The sequence below is a fragment of the Macaca nemestrina genome, chromosome 2 (genome assembly GCF_043159975.1).
Source record: "Macaca nemestrina isolate mMacNem1 chromosome 2, mMacNem.hap1, whole genome shotgun sequence".
NCBI lineage: Eukaryota > Metazoa > Chordata > Mammalia > Primates > Cercopithecidae > Macaca > Macaca nemestrina.
The window spans coordinates 85,651,293-85,676,097 of NC_092126.1; the positions used below are offsets into that span (position 1 = coordinate 85,651,293).

Consider the following 24,805-nt stretch of genomic DNA (forward strand, 5'->3'; position numbering starts at 1 on the left):
AAAAAAAATCACATTGTCTTTGTTCTTCCTTTTGCCTAAAATGGGTTCTGTTCACCTTATGAAGGGTGAGTGAAGTGAAATAATTTGTACTGGGTGACTCAGTAGAGTAGATGCTGAAATGAACAGAGCAGCTTTGCTTGGATGGAAAAATTAGTTTCATAGTTGGCTTGCTGCAGCTTTTTCTTTGGGAAATATGAACTCAGTCACAAAAGACTGGATTAATGGGGAGAGTTTGGCTTAATGCAACCATTGGCAGCGCCAGAAAAACATCTGCAAAAATGTAAAATATAGACTGTAGATGAACAGACTCATCTATATATGTGAGGGATAGCTGTATTTGTTATGTAGTTAAATATCCATAAAATACATTTTAAGCTCTATGGAAGTAAAGCACTAAGCATAGACACCATTGTTGTCTATATTTTCTCTTGGACACCTCATCCTAACCACAGCCAACAGATCATGAAGGAACATTGCAAAGCAGTTTCTTAAAAAGAAAAATCATAGAGATTCAAAAACTCTTTTAGAAAGATGCAGATTTGTTGGGTTCTATCATTACTTTTCTAGAAGTTTCATTTTATCCTCTATTTTCTGGTGTCTGTGTAAATTTCCCTGCCCTTTGTCCATAACAAAATGTTCTAACATTTAGGTTAAAGCAAAATCTCATTTTTGAAGGCCCCAATTGTTTAGTGTGAGATAGGACCATGTAAGTTTTATATGACTCTTTTTTACTGATCAGTTTCAGACTTTTGTTTCTATAGTACCTTCATAATGCCAACATTTGGTCATTACTTCTTTCTCAATCATGTTCTGAGTTTTATTTTGTACTCTTTTGAGTGCTAATACTTCTATCTTGGAAGTTATCCACAAATTCACATCAGTAAGAAAATAGCAAAAGGTGGCAACTTTGAAGCAAAGTTATTATTATTGCCCCCCATAAATAATAAAATGGTTTCTACTTTTAGAAACAGATAGTATATTTTGAGTTTTGTATTTGATGTCTGAGAAAGTCATATGTATACTATATAGATAATAAATTGTACAATAAATTATATTTCCCTTTGACCTTCATTGTAATTTCAGAGTTATAGACAGAAATAGAAAAAGCTGGTTTTCATTCCCACGATACCTAATTTTCACTTCAGGTTGCTGGTCTACTTCTCCAAGATCAATTTTTGTATATTTAAGTTTTCTCTTGCAACACACATAGAAACTTAGAAAGACACATAATCCCGCAGGAATTTTACACACAGTTCATTTCTCTTTCATTTGAAATTCTTATTGATTCCAAAGTTTTATGTTTAATGAACTGTACTGGATCTTTATTCTGGGCTTTATTACACTGAAGCTCCTTGATCCTACTTTTATCAAAGTAGACTAGAGACAATACAAACATTAAAGTATGGCTATTCCTCCTCAATATTTATTAGACTCACTATCATTGAAATAATACAATGTTGCTATAATTCCAATAAACTGATGTCTTGTGGCACTGTCTGAGAGTTGGAATGATCACTGGTTAATTGGCAATCTGGCATGCATTTCTCTCCTCCTCCCCTTATTATTCCTTGGTTAATTCTCTCACTCACCTCCTACTCTAAAAGTGAGACCCAAGTGACAAAGTCAATAAATCCATGCCATTTCCCTCGGTCCCAGTGATTGGTTCAATCATAAGCATATTATGCAGTTTGGGCCAAAGGAAAAGAGTGGGCTTCTGGAATTGTGTGGAAGGGGCACTCCTGTTCCTTGGTACAGGGAGATTTGAGATCTGTAATGACATTTGAGAATGTTGCTATTTTATTCAAGAACCTAGCACTTGAGGGCATGGTAGAATTAGTGGAACACCGGGTAGAATTTGAGAATAAATTCTCAAGTTGACTGTGGAAACGGAGTGCTGAGAGACAGTAAGTGAGCTATTGGTTGGATCAAGCTCTGCTTAAAAGCAGTCCCACCTGTGGATCTTTATGTTATGTAAGTCAATGTGTTCCAATGTGTTCTGCCCCTTTAAAACTGACTTCAGTAAGTCAGTTTGAGCTGTGATTCCTACCACTTGAAACAAAAGATTCCTCATACAGGAGTTTAGCTAGTAGTTCAATATATCTTACACATAATATAGGATCCTTACTATAGTTGAGATGTAAGACAGAGATGAAACTGTCATGTTGAATTTCTAGGGAGAAAGTTTTTCTTATTTAAGAAAAATAACAGTTGGGGGATTTGGAATTATTACTTTTTACAGCTAGCACAAATGTAGCAATATTGAATACATCCTGGTGATGCCATTATTACAACATTATTATAATATTATCACTGGTAACTAAACTTACATTTATAAATATAATAAAAATAATAAATGTTTAACATAATCTTTCTTGACCTAAATTGTAATTACTGTTTTCCCACTTTGGGTTAAATTCTACATCTCACAGAAAATGATTCTTTGGTAGTTAATTTAAAAATTGTACAATAAAAGTCATGTGATCTCAAAGCCTTAATTTTCCTTTCTATCTGGACTGGTAACCTATTCACTTGTTTGTTTGTTTATATTTCCCTTTGTTCTGGAAGTGTAATGACTTGCCTTACATAAATTAATATGAGATAAGAAAAAGTGAAAAGTAGCATGTTTGAAGAAAATAGATCAAAAGAAAAATTAAAAATAGATGATGAAGCCATAAGTAAGATTAATACACAAAATGTATTTTATGAAATCCTGTATATTTGCTAAAAGAGGATCAAATATGTCATTCACAATGTTCTTAATTAAAAAACTTCTATAATCACAGAAAAGCACAGTGATTTCCTTTCCTGAGAACAGAGACTTTCCTTTTTGCTTTTTGTTGAAATTGGTTTATAAGTACTACAACTTTTCATGTAATAATCTGTATTATTAATGATAACTTAAAAACAAAGAATTATCATGTACAAAATTATTACTCATGAATTATCATGATTCATAAGCAAATAATCTTATCAGAAATTTCCTGCAGTTAACATATATACCAATTTTGAAAGCAAGGCTTTGATTTAGAACTTGAGATGAGATGCTGCTTTATATTTGGAAATCTAAAAGAACAGACACCTTGATATATAGATATTAGATATTGCTATGCACTCTTCACTATTAGTAGTTAGTTTGGTTGTGATGAAACAACTTTTAATCTGTTTTATTCCTGTTAACCTCAGTAACACAATAACTGTTTTTGACCACTATTATTATTATCTATAGCTTTGGAACTTTAGGACAAAGTAATAAGACCTGAAATAAAAATGAGAGATATAAATATTGGAAGTAAAGAGATCACTGTATTGTTACTTAATAATAGATGGTTGTAGAAAATCCAAGAGGATAAACTGAAAATCAATTAGTATAGACAAGAGTTCACTAAGGTGTCAAAAAAGAAAATATATAAAAATAAACATGTAAGATTTAAAGCTTGACATGGTGGTACCTGTTTATAGTCCTACCTACTTAGAAGGCTGAGGTGTGAGGATTGCTTGAGGCCAGGAGTTCAATGATGTAATGTGCTATGAGCATACCTGCGAATAGCCATTCAGAAATAGCCATTGTTTGAGACCCCATCTCAAACAAACAAGCAAACAAGAAACCATGTAAGATGAAAAAACCCGAAATATGTAGATATAATAAAATATGCAGTATATTGAAAACAATGGTTTGATCCATAATAGCAAAAAAAAATATTAGAAATAAGCTTAGCAAGATATATAATTTTGATAATTTGATTATCTAATTTACTTGACAAATATTTTTAGGCTCTTCTTGCAAGAATCTATAAATATATGTCAGACATTAGAATGAAAAGGTAAGATAATAGAGGGCATGGTGTTGTTTACTATTTGGTGCCTATAGTACACAAGTAAATGGTCAATTATAATACAGCACAGTACATTATTAAATTAGAGTGAGATCGGGGTATGAGTAAAATGATAGAGATAAAAATTTTAATGATTGACAAAAGGAGAATAAACTCGTTTGAATTGTTTGGGGCCTAGACTAGAAATTTTTTTCCTCTGGGAATTTTAACTGTAAGCATGTGGGTTAAGGTTTGAGTTTATGCTACCTGGGTAGTTTAGGAACTCTCATGTCTAGGAACAAACCGCTCTGATTGGTAACATTCTATGATATAGAAAAAGCGAAAGAAAATCCTCTGGGGAAGGATGCAAAATTACTGCAGACTGCACAGGATTCTCACAGATCAAGCCCCACTGAATTATGGCTTACACCTTACACACAAGAGTGGAAAAACACTCAAAGATACAATTTTCGATGAGTGGGAGGTGGTGTGGTATCATAGAAAGATGCTTGGTCTTTCTTCCTAGTTTCTGCAAAGCTCCTAAGACCTTTAGAATTACCTGAATGATAAGGATGATTGGAGTGTCTTTTGTTCTAATGTGGCAGCATTTGGAAGGCCTATAACAGCTTCCAAATGGGGCCGGTCACTAGCAAAACCAACCAACCTCCAAGGGAGGAAATAGAGACTAAAGACTGAGTTAATCACTAATAGTCAATTATTTAATCAATCATGCCTACATGATGAAATCTCAATAAAAACTTCTCAACAGCAGGGTTTGGAGAACTTCTGGGTTGGTGAACACATTGAAGTTCTAGCAGGGTAATATTCCCAGAGAAGGTATGAAAGCTCTGTGCGTCCTCCCTCCTCTGTCATACATTTCTCTATACATGCTTCTCTCTCATTTGGCTGTTTCTAAGTTGTATCCCTTACTTGCTATTACTTCATTGACTGTTTTTGTTGCTATTATGGTATCTTGTTGCTACTATGTTGCTAAATGGTAAGTCCTGAGTTTTGTGAGTTGGTCTAACAAACTGTCAAAGCTGAGATGGGGATTATGAGAACCCTTGATTTATGGTTGCTTGGTCAGAAGCATAGGAGGCCTGGGACTTTATTTATTTATTTACTTATTTATTTATTTTTTGAGACACAGTCTTGCTCTGTTGCCCAGGCTGGAGTGCAATGGCATGATCTCGGCTCACTGCAACCTCCACCTTCTGGGTTCAAGCCATTCTCCTGCCCGAGCCTCCCAGGCAGCTGGGACTACAGACATGCATCACTACGGCCAGCTATTTTTTTTTTTTTGTATTTTTAGTAGAGATGCAATTTCACCATGCTGGCCAGGGTGGTCTGAAACTTCTGACCTCAAGTGATCTGCCTGCCTTGGCCTCCCAAAGTGCTGGGATTATTATAACTGGTATCTAAAGTGGAGGGCAGTACTATGGGACTGAGCCTTTAACCTGCAGGGTTTCCAGGTAGTTAGTGTCAGAATTGAATTGCAATATTGAACACCTAGTTAGTGTCACAAAGCTAGAGAAATAGTGATGTGGAAAACCCTACACATTTGACATCAGAATATTGTGGGAAAAAAAATCACTTCAAAATTGGTGTCAGAAGTGGAATTTTCTAGAATGGCCCTGACTCACAGAAGCATGTGGTTTGGGAAGAGAAGGATGAAACGGTGAGGGAGGAGGAAACTTTGACTTGTTATCCATAGTATGGAGCAGCAGCTGTGCTTCAGTTAGTTACTAAATGTAAAAGTTACCAATGGAATTTAGAGGTGAATCTGATTCCCAGCCTTTTGGTTTGCTGAATACACAGGGTAATGCAAACTAATAGAACAAATAAAGTATACAATCCATTGGCTATTATTATCTGTAAGAGCTAAAATGAAAGAAATTAAAAGTGACTGCCGGGTTAAACTTTAATGCTGAACCAAGCACAGATTTCAGTTGAGCTGAACTTCAGCCACTAGCCCCCGAAGTCTCTCAGGGGGAGAAATTATACAGGAATAACTGAGAGTACCTCTAAGATCTCTGATTACTAAGAAGGTGGTCCACATTGAGGAGAGGCCAAAACCAAGAAACTACTGAAACCAGGGGATAGAGTGTAAATATATATACCTGGGGGTATATTTTATTTTGTAGATCAGTGTCATCAGCTGCCTTTACTAAAATGCATTGTAAGAATGACTAACTTTAAAAAAAAAGTAACTTTTTAAATTTTGTAGAGTAGGAAGGCATGTTTGGGTGGATATAGGATCCACCGCTCACTGTGGAACCACTGCAGATGGGTATATTCCTGAAAGAACAGCCAGCCTGGTGGACTAAATAAAAGTGACTGTAAGATCTGTTTATCCTGAGAAGGGGGACTGTCCAACTCCCCCTATAAATGACAATTGGGATATCCCAGATGAAGCAGCTGATATGTTTCATATGCAAGCCATGTAAGATTGTCTTCATAATAATCAGGAGATTTATCCACTAAATATGCTCATTACCCAGGTCATGGTAAATTGGTGCTCATGTAACTTAACTGTTGCAAAATGGAGCAACAGTTCTTAACAAAATTTGCTTTCTCAGCTTCCCTTCACGGGTCTTACAGATGCTGTAAAAACATTAGATCATTTAATAAGAGAATGAGGAGAGGTAGAAGGGAGAGGCAAAGGACTTGTCCTGATGATTTAGAAATTGTTAAATGGTTATTAAGAAATGGGGGGTGAATAAAGCAAACATTGATAGGAGGAAACAATAGGGAAGAAGGAGAGAGTCAAAGGACTCACCTCTGCAGGTGGAAATCTTTAAATGGTTATTAAGAAATGGGATACATAGATGAACATTGATGAGGGTGAAACAAAAATCTTAATACAGCACTATACAAGGTTGGGTGGACCAAAGGGATCCTCTGCCAGTCTCTCAATAATAAAGGGCCCCAAACAAGTTCTAATTACCCCAATTTTAAGACAGAGCAGAGACCCCCTCTTTGGAGTCTGTGGGCCTCCTTAAGTATGAAAATGAGAAAAATATCTTGAGTTTCTTTAAAAAAAGTTTCAGGCAAATAGCTAGCCCTGAAAAGTACATAAATAACTTGATAAGCAAAAATATAATAGCTTAAAACAATAATCAAAAACGTTAGAATCACAGAACGTTTGGTTCTCCTATAAAACCTAAAAATAACATCTTAATCTATGTCTCTGAGTTGTTTTTCAGAAATCCAGATTCCCCCACTCCGATGCCCCTAACCAAATGGATCCACTGGCATATAAACCTCAGATAAGGGAGAACTGAGGACTAAACTGTAACCATGATTCTTGGTTCTAAATTTCCTCTTGAGGGGCCTGGAGGAAGTCACACCCACATGCCAGAGCTAACATTATTTTCTGCAGATCTCAAATTTTAAAAGAAAGCTTCTATTTGTTAACCAATTACAAATGAAAAAATCTTTAAATCCACTTATGACCTGGAAGCCCCTGCTTCAAGAAATCCTGCCCTTTAAGGCCAAAAGCAATGCATACTCTCCATGCATTATGATTTTGCTTATAACTTCTGCCTTTCTAAATTTACCCTTGCTTAAAAAAAAAAACTGTTGCCTCTAATACATTGGGGAGTTTGGAACTTAAGTGTTAACTGCCTGATCCTTCTTGCTTGGTGCCCTGCAAATAAAGCCTTTCTTTCTTCTACTATAAACCTTGATGTAAATATCTGGTCATGATGCACCAAGCAAGTGAACCCCAGTTTGGTTCATAAAAGTGTGGGGATTTTAAAAAGCTGGAAGGCAAATATTACAATGAGAAACCTGGTCTGTAGTCATTTGGGGCAATAGACAGGCAGACTAATCAAAATAATTATTGACAGAAGGGCCAGAGTCTCTTAGCTTGACCCCCAGCTGCAAACCCAAAATCTTATGCAAATGAATAGGTAAAATGGTGAAGAAAAGGTTATGGAATTTTTTGACACAGGAGCATCATGCACTATGGTGCGTGCACATCATGCACAAAATTTGTTGGTAAAGCCCTAACACAAATTACAATTAGACTGAAAGAATATAGAAATGCAAGGGCTAAGAGTAATGTCCTTTTAAAATAATATTTGGTCTTTGTCCCCACTTGCTGACACAGCTTCTAAAATGACTGAAATTTCCTGAGTGATAGGGGCATCTTTTGTTATTCGTAACAAGCCCCTTTCAACCCTATCTGAGTATATGCTAATGAGGTGACCCTTGCTGCGCCCTTGGATAGCTTCAGGATGAGGGCAGTTTGGCAAAGAAATCAACCATGTGATTAGAGGCTTGGAATGTTCAGTTTCATGCCTCCCCCACCTCTGAAGAGAGGAGAGATGCTGGAGACTGAGTTAATCACCAATGACCAATAATTTAAACAAGGATGCCTATATAATAAAGACTCCATAAAAACCCATAAAAGCTGGGGTTTGGACACCTTCCAGGTTGGTGAACACATCATGGTACAGGAAGAATGGCACACCAAAGAAGACCTAGAGGCTCTACATCTCTCACCCCCACGATCTTGCCCTGTGCATCTCTTCCATTTGGCTGTTCGTGAGGGGTATCTCTTATAATAAACCAATACGAGCAAGCAAAGTATTTTCCTGAGCTCAGCAAACAAATTATTGAACATGAGGAGGGGGTTGTGAAAACTCCTGATTTGTAGCTGGTTGATCAGAAGTACTGCAACTGGTATCTGAAATGGGCACAGTTTTGTCATACTGAAGCCTTCAACTTGTGGGACCTGATACTAACTCTATGTGGATAGTTATCAGAATTGAATTGAATCTTCGGACATCCAGTTGGTGTTGCAGAATGGGAGAATTGGTTGGTTTTTGAGAAATACCCCAGAGATGGCAAAACAACAAATAGCAGAATTAGCATTCTGAGATCTTGAGAAATAGCACTATTAGATACAAAATATAAAATGTGTTTAAAGTGCTAAATATAATAAAAATCACAAGAATAAAACTAGATTTTTAAAAGTTGCTTTGAAAAAGATTTTAAACACATAGACACATAGAAGGGAAAAACACACACTGGGGCCCCATCAGACAAGTTTATCTATATAACAAACTTGCACATGTACCTCTGAACTTAAAATAAATGTTAAATTTAACAAAAGGGTTGGGCACAATGGCTTATGCCTATAATCCTAGCCCTTGGGAGGCTGAGGCAGGTGGATTGTCTGAGCTCAGGACAGAGCAGCCTGGGCAACATGGTGAAACCCTGCCTCTACTAAAATACAAAAAATTAGCCAGGTGTGGTGGTGCACACCTGTAATCCCAGCTACTTGGAAGGCTGAAGTAGGAGAATTGCTTGAACCCAGGAGGCAGAGGTTGCAGTGAGTTCATGCCACAGCACTCCAGCCTGGGTGACAGAGAGAGACTCCGTCTCAAAAGATAAAAATAAAAATAAAAAATTAATAAGCATATTACATAAAAAAAGACTTCAAGAGAACTTCTAGGAGTGGAAAAACAATTATTGGAATGAAAATCTTGAATCTACTAAGGAGTGATCTAGACAGAGCTAAAGGAAGGATGAGAATGCAGATCTGAGAACATTTCAAAATGAAGCAGAGACAAGGACATGGAGAATTTAATAAGCAGCCTTGATGATCTGGAGGACAGAATAAATAAAAGTAACAAATGTCCAGTTAAAGTTCTTAAATGAGAGAATAGAGAGAATCAGGGACTAAAGTCTTGAAAAGGAAATGGATGACAGTTTTTCAGAATTTATGAAAGACTTGACCCCTTAGATTATGAACACAGTGACTAAGCAGGTTAAGAAAAAAAAATTATACCTGGACACATCTGTAGTTAAACTGTAGAACTTCAGATGAAGACATGATCTTAAAAATATCAGAGATAAAAGAAGATTATCTACAAAGGAATAAGATCTGACTTCCCAACAGCAATGACACAAGTCAGAAGACAGTGAAATAATATCTTTGAGGCACCAATATTTTAGATTAGAAATTTATAACCTGTTGAACTGTTATCTAAGAACTAGGGTGAATTAGAGACATTTTAGACAATCAAGAATGAAGCGAATATACTTCCAACAGACTCTCACTTTGGGAACTTCCAAAGGATGCACTTTAGAAAGAAGGAAATAAAATTCAGAAGAACTGAAATGTGAGAAAAATTTGGTAGACATTTGTATATAATAATTATAGATAAATGTTGACTATGTAAACACATTTATGACCATAATTAACTTAAGGATGGTGTCAGGGAAAATATCAGGTTGAAATAAATATATATTATGTATAATATTAGGGGGTGATTTTCATTAAAGTATTCTATGACCTTTATCTTCTTCAGTTGATAATCATTAAATTCCGATTTTGCTAAGATATCTGTGTTTACAATAACATGTAATGTTATTGTAAATAAAGAAAAAATGAATAAAAGAAATCCTGAAGCATATGAGAGAAGGCAGGTTAGGAGCGGGGAAAAAGTATGTGGACTAAAGCCTGTAATATGGCAGAAATAAACCAAACATAACACAGAAATCAACAAAGATCTATTTAGTACTTACTATTTGTCAGGCACTATCTAAGCCAATGGTGAACAGACAGATTTCTGTGTCTCAGGAACTTATACTCTGGCAGAAAAACTCAATCAATCAACTCAGGAATTAGAATAAGCTTACTTATTCAAAGACAGAGATTGACTACATAATAAGTAATTAAATAAATAAAAAAGTGAGCTGATGTGTCATATTTAAGAGAATATTTTAACATGGAGATATAAAATGTTGAAAGTAAAAGGATGTGTAAAAGAAATACTAGAAAAATACTAATCAGAATAAAACTAGTGGATTTATATTAATATCAGACAAAATAGATTTTAATACAAAAAAATTATTAACATTAAGGTGAAGAATGTAATTACATAACAATAACACACAATTAATGATCTTAAAACAATAGGCACATTGATGCTGAACCAAAAAGTGAAAATTGACAAATTATAAGAATAATTCACAAATCTACCACTATTTTGGATTACTTTAACATCTTTTTTTTTCCTATGTACTGATGTCAAGTAGACAAAAAATTGTAGCATCTAAAAGGTATGAGTAATTTTCAAACTTGATCCATCTAATGAATACATTAAAAAACCCTGCATTCAACAATTAAAAAATGACATTCTTCTGGAGCACAAATGGTATATTAATGACAGCTGACCACATATTAGGGCATAAACCAACCTTAACAATTTCAGGGATTATTAAAATTTAGACTATGTTTTTGAACATGATGCAACTAGGTTAAAAATTAATAACAAAGATAGCTAAACATTTCTATACATTCAGATATTAAAAACTGTGTATTTAAGTAAGTCATGGCTCAAAGAAGATTTCACAATGAAAGTGAGAAAATATTTTGAGATGAAATACAATGAAAATGTTTTACAAAATTTTTAGGGCACAATAAAAATCATTCTTGGAGAGAAATTGATAGTCTTTACTAAAAATGAGGGAGAGTGTTGAAAATTATTGACCCCAGAATTCAGTGAAGAAAATTAAGCAATAAAAGAATAAGTTTCCAAAACAGGACATAAAAGAAATAATAAATATAAGAGCAGAAAGGAGTTAAATGTAAGAAAAAGGATACAATAGAAAGGTCTGACAATGTTAAAACATCTGGCATAATATGAATAAATGACAACTTTTTAAACCTGATAAAGAATACTTATCAAAAATCTACAGCAAACTTTATAGTTAGTGGTGGAAATTTAAAAGTCTTAACTCTGGAACAACATGTGGATGCCTGCTATCACTCCTTTATTCAACCTTGGGTTGTGTTCCTAGCCATAACAGTAGAAGAATGAACAAACAAACCGAAAAGAAAGAATGAATATCTAGGTACTGGAACAGGGATGGATTTCTTAAATATGACACCAAACTACAAGCTATTAGGCTGTGGTGGGCAGATCACTTGAAATCAGGAGTTCAAGACCAGCCTGGCCAACATGGTGAAACCCCGTCTCTACTAAAAATACAAAAATTAGCTGGGCATGGTGGCACATGCCTGTAATACCAGCTATTCGGGAGGCTGAGGTATGAGAATTGCTTGCACCTGGGAGGCAGAGGTTGCAGTGAGCCAAGAATGCACCATTGCACTCCAGCCTGGGTGACAGAGCAAAACTCCATCTCAAAAACAAAAGCGAAAACAAAAACAGAAACAAAATTATAAAATAACATTAAAATTTAAATCTCACTTCATCAAAAGTCACCGCAGCAAAGTCAAGCTTCTTAATGAGATAAAATATAAAAACTCCAATAAATCAATAATAAAACTATTCAAAAAACCCAAATGAACAAAGGGTACAAACATGCAAATTGTAGGAATAGAGAAATAGTAAAAATACCATTTTTATAAATTTGAAAATTTTTAAGAATTCTGTTTATTTTTTAAGGAAATGTAACCACAGGACAAATAATGACAACAAAGATGTTCACCCTAATTAACAGTCACAGAAATGCAGTGAAAAGGCAACCTATAGAATGGGAGGAAACATTTGCAAATCATACATCTGACAAAGAATTTATATCTAGAATACATAAAGAACTACAATTCAAAAACAGCAACAAAAAACAACTCAATTAAAAAATCAGGAAAGGACTTAAAACAGACATTTCTTCAAAGAAGACATAAAAATGGCCAATAAGCACGTGAAAGATGTTCAGCATCACTGATCACTAAGGAAATGCAAATTAAAACAGCAGCGAGATACCACTTCATGTCTGTTAGGGTGGCTGTTACCAAAAACCAGAAAATAATGAGTGTTGATGAGGACATGGGGAAATTGAAACACTCATGCACTTCTGGTGAGAATGTGAAATGGTGTGGCCACCACAAGAAATGACGTGACACTCAAAAAATTAAAAATAGATTTACCATACGATCCAGCAATTTATACACCAAAAACAATTGAAAGCAAGGAAATACTTGTATACCCGTGTTCACAGCAGTATGTTTCACAGTAGCCAAAAGGTGGAAGCACCAAGATTTTCTCAATGGAAAAATAGATAAACAAAATGTGATATACATATACAATGGAATATTATTTAACCTTAGAAAGGAAGGAAAATCTGACATCAGCTAAAACATGGATGAACTTTGAAGACATTATACTAAGTGAAATAAGTCAGACACAAATGGACAAATACTATATGATTCCACTTGGAGCTGTCAAATTCATAGAGACAGAAAATAGAATAGTGTTTGCTAGGGGATCGGGGGGGGAGGAGAATAAAATGGAGAGTTATTATTTAATGGGTAGAGTTTCAGTTTGGGAAAACGAAAAGGTTTTGTAGACGGATGGTGGTAATAGTTGCACAATAATGTGAATGTAGTTAATGCCGCTGATCTGTACACTTTAAAAGTGTTTAAAATGGTACATTTTATGTTGTGCATATTTTACTACAATAAAAAAGGAGTAATAAACAAATTTATGATAGTGATTACCTCTGGAGGGGAGGGAGGAGATTAGGATCTGAAAAACCTTGGGAACTTCAACTATACAATACTTTTAATGTTTTATTTCTCAAATACGGTGGTAATTATGTAGGCATTCATTATATTATTTTTGTGTCTTTTAGCATATTTCAAGTATTACATAACTAAAAAAATAGAAGCTTCTGATTCTTGTAATCTCAAAACAGACAAATTGGACAAACCTTCTTTCTGAAGACAACTAATATTCCTAGAAGAAATCTAAAAAGTAGAGTTTTCTAAGAACATCAAAGAGCTAATAAGAAGGAGGAGGCAGAGCAAGACGTCCAAACAGAACTCTCCAGTGATTGTCTCCCTCATGGGAACACCAAATTGAACAACTGTCCATACAAGAAACACTTTCATAGGAACAAAAAATTAGACGAGCCATTACAGTACTTGATAGTCTTGAATTGCTGATGTCACACCTCCCCCATTCCCTGGCAGCAGCCAAGTGGCGCAGAGAGAGACTCTGTGTGCATGGTGGAGGGAGAATACAGTAATTGTGGGACTTTGTATTGGAACTCAGTGCTGCCTTGTCACAATGGAAAGCAACATGGGGGCAGAACCCAGTCAGCATCCATGGAGAGAGCATTTAGATCAGCCCTAGCTAGGGGAGAATTCTCCATCCCAGTGGTCAGAACCTGAATTCTGGCTAGCCCCACCACCATGGGCTAAAGAAGCTCTGGGGTTCTAAATAAACTTGAAAGGTAGTCTAGGCTTCAAGGACCTAAATTCTGGGGTAGCTCTGGCACCATGCTGGGCTTGGAGTCAGTGGACTTGGGGTAAATGACGCTAGGGAGACACCGGCTGGGGAGGCTATGGGAGTTCTTGTGTCACTTCTCCCCCCACCACAGGTAGTGCAGCTCACAGCTCTGGGATAGACTCCTTCCTTTTGCTTCAGGAAGGGAGAGGGGTGAGTAAAGAAGACTTTGTCTTGCAACTTGGAGACCAGCCCAGCCACAGGATAGGGCACTATTCTCTCAGACAACATTGCTAGACACAACCTGAGCTAGAGGGGAACCTGCTGCCTTGAAGGGAAGAACCCAGTCCTAGCAGGATTCAACACTTGCTGATTAAAGAGCACTCGGGCCTTGAGTAAACATCAGAAGTACCCAGGGAGTACTCACTGGGCACCCTGGGTAAAACCCAGGCCTGTACTGGCTTCAGGTGCCACCCAGCACATTCCCAGCTGTGGTAGCCATGGGAAGAGACTCCTTCTCCTTGAGGAAAGGAGAGAGAAGAGTAAAGGGGACTCTGTTTTGCAGCTTGGGCACCAGCTCAGTCAAGCAGGCTCCTGTGGTTCCCAATTTCAGGCCTTGGCTACTGGACAGCATTTCTGGATTCACCCTGGGCTAGAGGGAAGCCTCCTGGCCTGAAAGGAGAGACCCAGACCTCGGAACATTCACCACAAGCTGGCTGAAGAGCTCTTGGGCCTTCAGTGAACATTGACAGTAGCCAGGCAGTACTAGCCGTGAGCCGGGGTAGCAATGGCCCCAGGGGGAGACTCCTTGTGTATGAGAAAATGAGACAGAAAAATGGGAAGGATTTTGTCTTTTGGCTTGGGTGCCAGCTCAGCCACAGTAGAACATAACACCAAGAAGATTCCAAAGGTTCCCCTCTCCAGGCCCTGGAGTATGGACAGCATTTCTGGACTAGAGTTGGGCCAGCAGGGAACTCACCACCCTGAAGGGAAGGACGCAAGCCTGGCTGGATTCACCACCTGCGGGCTGAACAGCCCGTAGGCCTTGAGTGAGTATAGGCAGTAGCCAGGTAGTGACTTGGTGGGTCTTGGGGTGGGACCCAGTGCTTTACTGCCTTTGCGTCTTATCCAGCGCAGTCCCAGTTGTCGTGGCCATAAGAGTGCTTGTATCACCTCTTCCCAAGCTTCTCCCACAGCTCAGCACAGAGAGACAGACTCCATTTGTTAGGGGAAAGGAAAGAGAGGAATTAGAGTCTCTACCTGGTCATCCAGGGAATGCTTCTGGATTTTACCCAAGACCACCAAGGTGGTACCTCTACAAGTCTGCCAGAGTCACAGTGTTACAGGACTTTGGGTGTCCCCTAATGCAGAGATGGCTGCAGGGACCAAAGATTTAGATTACAACACTCAATTCTTTTTAAATACTTGGAAAACTTTCCCAGAAAGGATAGGTACAAATAAGCCCAGAATGCAAAGGCAACAATAAACACCTCTTGAATAACTCTTCAAACAAACTCTTTTTTTTTTTTTTTGAGACGGAGTCTCGCTCTGTCGCCCAGGCTGGAGTGCAGTGGCCGGATCTCAGCTCACTGCAAGCTCCGCCTCCCAGGTTTATGCCATTCTCCTGCCTCAGCCTCCCGAGTAGCTGGGACTACAGGCGCCCGCCACCTCGCCCGGCTAGTTTTTTTTGTATTTTTTAGTAGAGATGGGGTTTCACCGTGCTAGCCAGGATGGTCTCGATCTCCTGACCTCGTGATCCGCCCGTCTCAGCCTCCCAAAGTGCTGGGATTACAGGCTTGAGCCACCGCGCCCGGCCCAAACAAACTCTTTATGCCCAATCATTGATAAACATCTACAAACATCAAGAACATCCAGGGAAACATGACCTCATTAAACCAACTAAATAAGGCACCAGGGAACCTACCTCGGATTTCCTTTATGTAATGCACACTCTTGAGTACATGTAGGTTTGACTCGATTTGTTCATATCTTTCCAGAAACACTTCTCTACATTAGCTTACGTTTGGCTTGCATTCACAAAATACCTGAACAACCATCTGCATTGTTTACAATAGCAACACAGTGGTGTGGGGGTGAAGGTGCTGATTAGAAATGGAATACTATGCAGCCATAAAAAAGGATGAGTTCATGTCTTTTGCAGGGACATGGATGAAGCTGGAAATCATCATTGTTAGCAAACTAACACAGGGACAGAAAACCAAACACCATATGTTCTCACACATAAGTGAGAGTTGAACAATGGAACACATGGACACAGGGAGGGGAACATCACACACTGGGGCCTGTCAGGGAGTGGGGGGCATGGGGAGGGAGAGGACAAATACCTAATATATGTGGGGCTTAAAACCTAGATGATGGGTTGATAGGTGCAGCAAACCACCATGGCACATATATTCATATGTAACAAATCTGTACGTTGTGCACATGTATCCCATAACTTAAAGTAAAATTAAAAAAAGAGAAAAGAATGAATCATGCCTACAAGATCTAGAAAATAATCTCAAAAGTACAAATCTAAGAGTTATTGGCTTTAAAGAGGAAGTAGGGAGAGAGAGAGATTGAGGTAGAAGTTCTGCAAAATGGTAATAGAACTTTCCAAACCTAAAGAAAAATATCAATATTCAAGTACAAGGTTATAGAACACCAAGCAGATTTCACCCCAAGAAGACTACCTCAAGGCATTTAATAATCAAATTCCCAAAGGCCATGGATAAATAAAGGATTCTAAAAGCAGCAAGAGAATAGAAAGAAATAACATACAAAAGAGCTTTGATACGTCCGGCAGCTGACTTCTCGGTGAAACCTAACAGGCCAGGTCCAAGTAGCATGACATTTTTAAAGTGCTGAAGGAAAAAGTATATTACCCTAGAATAGTGTTATCTGGTAAAAAATATCTTTCAAGCACAAAGGAGAAATTAAGACTTTCCCAGACAAACAAAAGCTGAGGGATTTTTCTCTTTTTATCTTTTAATTTTTTTAAATTATTATTTTTTTGAGACAGGGTCTTGCTCTGTCACCCAGGCTGGAGTTCGGTGGTGTGATCACGGCTTACTGCAGGCTTGACCTCCCAGGCTAAAGTGACCCTCCTACTCAGCCACCCGAGTAGCTAGGACTACAGATGTGCACCATCATGTCCAGCTAATTTTTAATTTTTTTGTAGTGACGGGGGTCTTGCTATGTTGTTTAGGCTGGTCTTTAACTCCTGGGTTCAAGTGATTCTCCCACCTCAGCCTCCAAAGTGTTGGAATTACAGGGGTGAGCCACCATGCCTAGCCAAGCTGAGGGATTTCATCAACACCAGACCTGTCTATTCATAGGACAGAATATTACACAGCAATGAAAATGAATAAACTAATGCTTTTTGCAACATGGAAGAAGTTCATAAACAAATTATTGAGCAAAAGAAGTCAGATACAAAAGAGCATCTACTCTATATAATTTCATGTTTATAACATTTCAAAGCAGGCAAATTGAAGTCTAGAGTTTAGGAATAGATAGGTGGTAATGCTGTAAAGTAAAAAAGTAATTACTCTAAACTTTAGGACAGTAGTTACCTTGGTGGGGGTAGGGAGTTGTTTGGGATTAAGAGAGGGCCAGTAAAGGATATCTGGAGAGCTGGTAAAATGTTTTCTTTTCTGACTTGATGTTTACTCCATAATAAATTAGTTAAGTTGCATTTAAAAATGGATTTTTATATGTGTGTGATACCATAAAATGTTTAAAAAAATAAAACTACTAAAAGCCATAAATAAATAAATAAATAAATAAATGGATTGGATGGGGTTTTATTTTAGTTGTCAAATGCAGTGATTATTTATAGACTATAAGATCATCAAGAAAATGCTAATGCCCATAAGGTGTAGATTATTGTGAGTCAAGTATTCGAGGAGAAATAAATAGGATTTAGATACTGAATATGCAAAGAATAAAAGATAACTCTACAAAATAAAAAATTTGTAATTCTGTGCAACATTGACTTCAAAATTTTTTAAAATTCTCAATTTAAAATTGTTATATACTACTGAGAGTTCAGTCTTCAGGGATTTTAATGCTCGGCTGCATGATTTATTAGACTGCAGCACCTAATGATTAACTATATTGTTATAGAGAGGCTACATTAGAAAGCGTAAGTAAAGTGATTCAGGAAAAATAAAGTGTTAACTGTTGAGCACTTACCTCACTCATATTGAGAACTCCCTCACCTGCTAAAATGAGTTCTGCTTGTTTGGAAATGGTCATGGGACTTTCTTATGTAGACTGAGATAGCGAGGATGGGTAAGAACCTGAGAAACTGGTAAGACCATCAAGAATGACACTGGAAGAGACTCATCAATTCATGAGGGAATAAATTTAAAGGACATACCTGGATAATTTTGAGTAGGAAAGGAAATTGAGGGAAGCTGCCATGTGAATGTTTGTGTTTATGTACATGTGCATTTTACAAGGTTTTGCTGAGCATTACGGATACAATACTTACAATATCTGTTTAATTTCTACCACATACCGCATTACAACTGCCCTACCCTACCTCAACTCATGGGCTTTCTTGAGAGGTGGAAGGAAAAACTTACATCACTTCCACTTGTTTTTGGATTATTGACTGCTGTTTCTTTAAACGCAACCTGCCTGCCTTCTTCAGTAAGATCCCCTAGGACAATATGCTAAGCAAGAGGTATTATAGTTTCAGGGATTTCAGGTGCAGTGGATGATGGAGACCAGAGGCAAACAGCACTATCTATCACCTGCTAATGCAAAGGACAAGTGAACTGCTGGTTGAGAAGTGGTTACATGGAGGTGAACTCCATTAGATGGAGCAATGCCAGAGCACCACGCTTCCCATTGGGAAGGTCAACATTTTAATATTTTAAGAACAGAGAATTTAGCCCCATATGTGAGGGATTTCTTTACCTTGGGAACGATTTTCTGATTCTAAGAAGAATTCTGTGGCGCAAATATTAGATGATTTATCATCTTATAACCAACCCGACTTTAACACTTTCATAAATATTGGGGATGAAGACTGTTTAATTCTATAACTTTTTCTATTTGAGAAAACTAGTTACAAAGAGGAAAATAGTTTGATTTTGAAAACTCTTGATCATGATAAAATTACAATAATTTAAAGAAGAAAGAATAAAATGGGAAATGTTAACTTCATGTTTTAGAGACCATAAGAATGTATTATTCTTACTGGTAAATGATGACTGAACAAGAACAAGATTATAAATTTCAATGAAAGGTTATTTTTAAAGGTCTATTTTAAAACAATGTATTATTTATCCAAACATACATATTTACTCTTGGTATTCAAATTGCATTGGAAAGACAAAATATGACTCTATCCACCTAAGTGTTAAAGTAATTGATATCTGATCCAGTTTCCGATTAAACATTACTAACCACAGATCCATTACTGATTATATATTTACTTAGCAAATAAATCTTGATATTTTCATCAAGAGGAGACAGGATATGCTGATTGTATTACTTTATTATTATTAAAATACAACCATGCAAGAATAAGAACTATGCAGAATTGCATTATTTCATTGGAATATATGAATAAAAATCTCAAGTCAAATCTTTATAAGTGAAAACATAAAAATTCTGGGGCTGGTAAATTATTATTTGTTTTATATACCCTGACTACTCTGTATGAATCAAGCCAGGTTTTTTTCTTAAATAATAAAAATGGATAGCTATACTGCTAAAAAAAAATCAGTAATTTTTTTCTCCATGAAATATAATACAATACAACTCTATTATAATATGACTTTAAGATTTTGGTGGGTTTTATTATATTCCTGAAACAGAAAAGGATGCACGTAAGTTCCTGAGCATGTATAAACCTGGTTATTCTACAAGGCAGATTTGAATTTTGACTCTCCCTCATCAGTCTCATAGAAATTATATGGGTAATATAATCCTATACCTGCCACTGAAGGTGAATGGATTTTCTCATGATAAATCACTGTAAAGTTAATATATAATGTGACTGGCTTATTCAATAAATTTTTTAAAAAAATTTAAACCTAAATATATTTCAGAATGAGTTAATTTTATGCTTTTCCCCCTTGTGTCTGTTTTTCCAGTGGAAATCCCCGACATGGGTGACTGTGAATTGGGGGCTGGCTGGAGAGAAAATACTGCCTGGAGGAGGTCCATTGTGACTACTCTTCCTGCTCATCACCAGCACCTCTGCCAGCTTGTGCTGGGCTCACGGCACTGTCACATGACCAGGGAACAATAAACTCAACACTCTCTATGCTTGATGAAGGTGACCTAAAGTTGGGCAGAGTTTCTGAGTTGGAGGTTTGCTTGCCAGCCTCCACTGGGCGAATTAAATATGCTAGTCTCCAAGTTTTAATGATAATAATTACTTCTCCAGCAAAACTTTGATAGGTAGACTCTTCTTCCAAAATCTTCAAGGTACAGATTGTATGACCTTCATCTGTTGATTATTTATTTAGATGACTTCTGTAATTTAGAAATTCTTACATATAGCCTCCATTTCTCTTGCTGCAGTGAAAGCTTGATAATTGCATTTTATCTCTTGGAGCATCAGTATCTCTCTGGAAACATTATCTTTCTGTGGGTGGGTGCAAACACATGTTTATGAAAACATCATCTGTAGCTGTCTGTGGAGAGGGGAGCGTGAGTTAGAAGAATAGATGTATGTACAAACGCTGAGTATTTTTGAGGATGGAGTAGGCTGCATGTGGATGAGTGTTTATTTGATCGAGTTAGCAAAAACTTGTTGTATACACTGTAGTTGGAGTAGGAAGCTGCCTACTTGTTATGATGCAGGGCTGATAAAGATGTTAAAGTTACCAGATTTAACAAAGAAACTCCAAATTTCAGTGGTCTAAAGAGAGATAACTGTGTTTTTTGTTCATGTGGGTATTCAGAGTGTTCAGAGGGTGACCATCTACACAGACATTCAGGAATCTAGCTCCTCTTGTTTTGCAGCCCCTTTCCATGCTTCTCTCTACTCAGCCAGTGGATGGGGAAAGACAGTTTTACATAGGGGGGCTTTATGGGCCAGGCCTGGATGTGACATATATTATATCTGTCCGTTTTCCCTTGACCGTTACTCAGTCGGAAATCTTCATCTAACTGGAAGGGAGGCTGGAAATGGATTCTAGATTTATGACCGAGGTAAAAAGAAAACAGTTTGGGCTGGGCACGGTGGCTCATGCCTGTAATCCCAGCACTTTGGGAGGCCAAGGTGGGAGGATCATGAGGTCAGGAGATAGAGACCATCCTGGCCAACATGGTGAAACCCCGTCTCTACCAAAAATGCAAAAATTAGCTGGGTGTGGTGGCGTGCACCTGTAGTCCCAGCTACTTGGGAGGCTGAGGCAGGAGAATTGCTTGAACCCGTGAGGCGGCAGTTGCAGCGAGCTGAGATCATGCCACTGCACTCCAGTCTGGTGAAAGAGTGAGACTCCATCTCAAAATAAATAAATAAATAAATAAATAAATAAATAAATAAATAAATAAATATAAAACAGTTTGGTAAACAACTAGCCAGTTTTTGCGATATTAAGTGGCAACAACCTCTATTCTCAAACTGCTCTATTTATCCTACCTAATTCTTTTAATTAGAGTCAGCCTTCTATTCCACAATTAGAGCTTTGGTTTTAGATGAAAATTTTCTCTGGGAAAAGGGAAAAATATAGTCAAATATTCATGCTGAAGTATAAGTTACTAAAGTCGGATCCTTTCTTAGGAGCAGGTATATTCTCAGCACCACCTAGAGTACTGTGTAAATAAATGTTCGCTGAATAAATAAATAGATGAACAACCGCCCTCACCCCCACCCCCACCCCAATCTCCATTGTAGATCCTCTTCTTGTCCTAAGGGTCCTGGCTTGCTGGAGCATGCAGCAAGGGAAAAATGGCAGAGTAACATAGCCAGTTGAAGAGAGGGCTACGATGACTTCCAGTCTCCTCTGGAATGGAGGGGATTTATTGAGTAAGACTTAGAAAATGGCTGGGTTCACAAGTCAGCAGTCCAGCAGTAAGAGGAAATCTCAGAGAGTGGCTCTAGTTTGGGCCAACTGGTATGGTAAGGGTGGTTCGTGTACATATGAAGAAGCAACTACACCAATAAACAGAATGGAGAATCCATGTAGGTGTCTTGAGTCACTTAATGGGCCACATAAATGAATCCATGAGGTCCTCTTCAAGACACCAGAGCTGATCTCAAGTACCACCAGCCATCTGATAAGCAGCTGTACCAGCCTGCTACAGATTGAGAAGAGGATGTCTCACTCATGTGTTCACTGATCCTTTTGGACATGGGGTATGCTTGAGGTCTACGAAAGCTAAACCAGACCACAGGGAGAAGAAAAACCCATGAAAAGGAGAAGGAAAATGGTAAATGTGGTTAGATAGGTTCTAAAGATAGACTAATTTTAGAAATGACTGGATTATATGGAGTGCCCTGGGATGAGACAGAATATATTTTGGCTCTGGGCAGAGCAAAGAAGAAAATAGGTAGGTAAAATGTATAGACTCTTATGTTTGCACACATCTACTGTGTGACTGTCTAGTCATACTGGTTGCATGAACACATGTTACAATAAACAGCTGAATAAATTTTCATCAGGATAGAAGCTTCTTAAATTCTATCTACAAGGCTGATAATAGGAGGATGCAGTAGTTTGTTCTCATGCTGCTAATAAAGACATACATAAGACTGGATAATTTATAAAGGAAAGAAGTTTAATTGACTCACAGTTCCACTGGCTGGGGAGGCCTCACAATCATGGTGGAAGGCAAAGGAGGAAGAAAGTCACATCTTACATGGCAGCAGGCAAGAGAACTTGTGCAGGGGAACTCCCATTTATAAAACCATCAGATCTTGTGAGACTTATTTACTACCATGAGAACAGTATAGGGGAAACTGCCCCCATGATTCAATTATCTCCACCTGGCCATGCCTTTGACATTTGGGGGTTATTACAATTCAGGATGAGATTTGGGTGGAGACACAGCCAAAAGATATCAGAGGATTCTGGTTTTTGGAAACTGCCAAGAAAACAAAGTGTCTACTCTTCTAGGCCTTATCTGTCTTTATGTTACTTACTTCTTAGTTATTACCTTTGGCTACTGATACAGCTCTAAATAGCTCTCTGCATCTTCGGGGAGAAGCATCCAGAGCTAAAAATAACACCTGACCTTTCCTCTTCCCATGCTGTATGCCCTCAGCCACCTTGGAATTGCCTAGGGGAAAGAGTTATACCTCCGAGACTGTGCACATACGGTTAGTAACAGTTGTTTCACCATTATTCCAGCAATGGCTTTGGGGAAACCCTTTAATAATTTGCAACAGAGGTAAGTAATGTCACCAATGCAGTAGCATTGTTAAGCCAAAGCACAATTTCCACAGAGCAAAGAACTTTATCAGTCCCAATGAAACTTAAATTCTAGACTCCTTTCTCTACCTCACGTTCCTCCTCCAGAAGCTGTCTTTTCTATCAAGTTTCTCATATAGCACTAGCATACTCTAGCAGTTAGTAATTATAAAATAATAGAAACAATCATTAGTAACTTATAATTATCTTCTCTCCCAAAGTGTAAGGTTCTTTAGCATGAATCGTCTTGCCAACAGATCATAATTCATCTTGATAACAGGTTTGATGGAATTACATGAGACATGAGTCTGGCTCATTAATGTTATTATTGTTTTTAAACTCTTGGCAGTGGTGCTTCTGAACTATTAATTAATCTTCATGACTGCTCTGTGAAATAGGTTAAATATAACTAAATTTATTCTACCAGAAGAGAAATTGGCAAACTGGTGATCTCCTCAATGAATTTCTCTTCATTACCAATGGATCTGGGGGTGGAAATGGAAATAACTGAATCGGACTCATTTTTCCATAATGCTAGGTAGATATGACTTTGATGTGCTGCTAGTGTATGCCCTCCAAAAAATCCTTTAAATATCCATAAGAGTAATGAATAATTTGTAGCAATTAACAAAAAAATATGAGTTCGAAGACTTTTTTTTAACCTACTTTCTTATGAAATGCTCAATCAGCACAAATGGTTACTATGGCCTGTATTGTGCCTTCTTCTCTTCCCTTTCTTTGCCCTCAAATTACCATTGTTCCTTAGGGATTTACTATTCAGTCATCACTAGTGGGATTTATTTAACATCTTTCTTCTGAAGAGCAAGAGGGAATGTGGAGAAAAATATGAAATCCATAGGACCCACATTTAATGTTTTTGTCACATGGAAATAGTGTAGCTTGATGGCATGTTCATGGGTTCACATCCAAGGCCTGTCTAATTTGCTGTGCATCTTTGGAAAAGCTATGTGTCTTCTGTGGTTACTGTTTTCTTGTTCCTAAATGGGAAGCACCTTATCTCATGGATTATGGGAATAACAAGAGATAATGAATGTAGAGTGTCTGGCACCTTAAGTGTGATCAATGATAGAGTATATTATTAACATTATAATTCAGTGACTCAGCCCCAAAGTTCTGAGAGAAGGGATGAACGGGCCTGAATAGAAGGATGCAATATCAGGTGTATGCATTTAGAGATTTTCTTAACACGGGGGTCATTGTCGAGTAGTTCCTAATTTAGTGCCAAAAAAAATCCTCCCCTTAAACTAAAATAACATTTGATGCACAGTAGGTAGTACAAAATATTTTTTGCATAAATGAATGAGAACAAGTGATTTCCAAAGATGAAAAAGGGAAAAAACATCATACCAGTGGTTGTGTCCTCTGTGGGACCCTGAGCTCT

The 24,805-nt window shown here is 37.4% G+C and overlaps 1 protein-coding gene across 2 annotated transcripts in view; it reads right to left on the bottom strand.

The window, feature by feature from the left end:
- Positions 1 to 24,805, bottom strand: part of LOC105465595 (spermatogenesis associated 16) — a 264,722-nt gene that overhangs the window by 50,085 nt on the left and 189,832 nt on the right. The window lies entirely within an intron of this gene.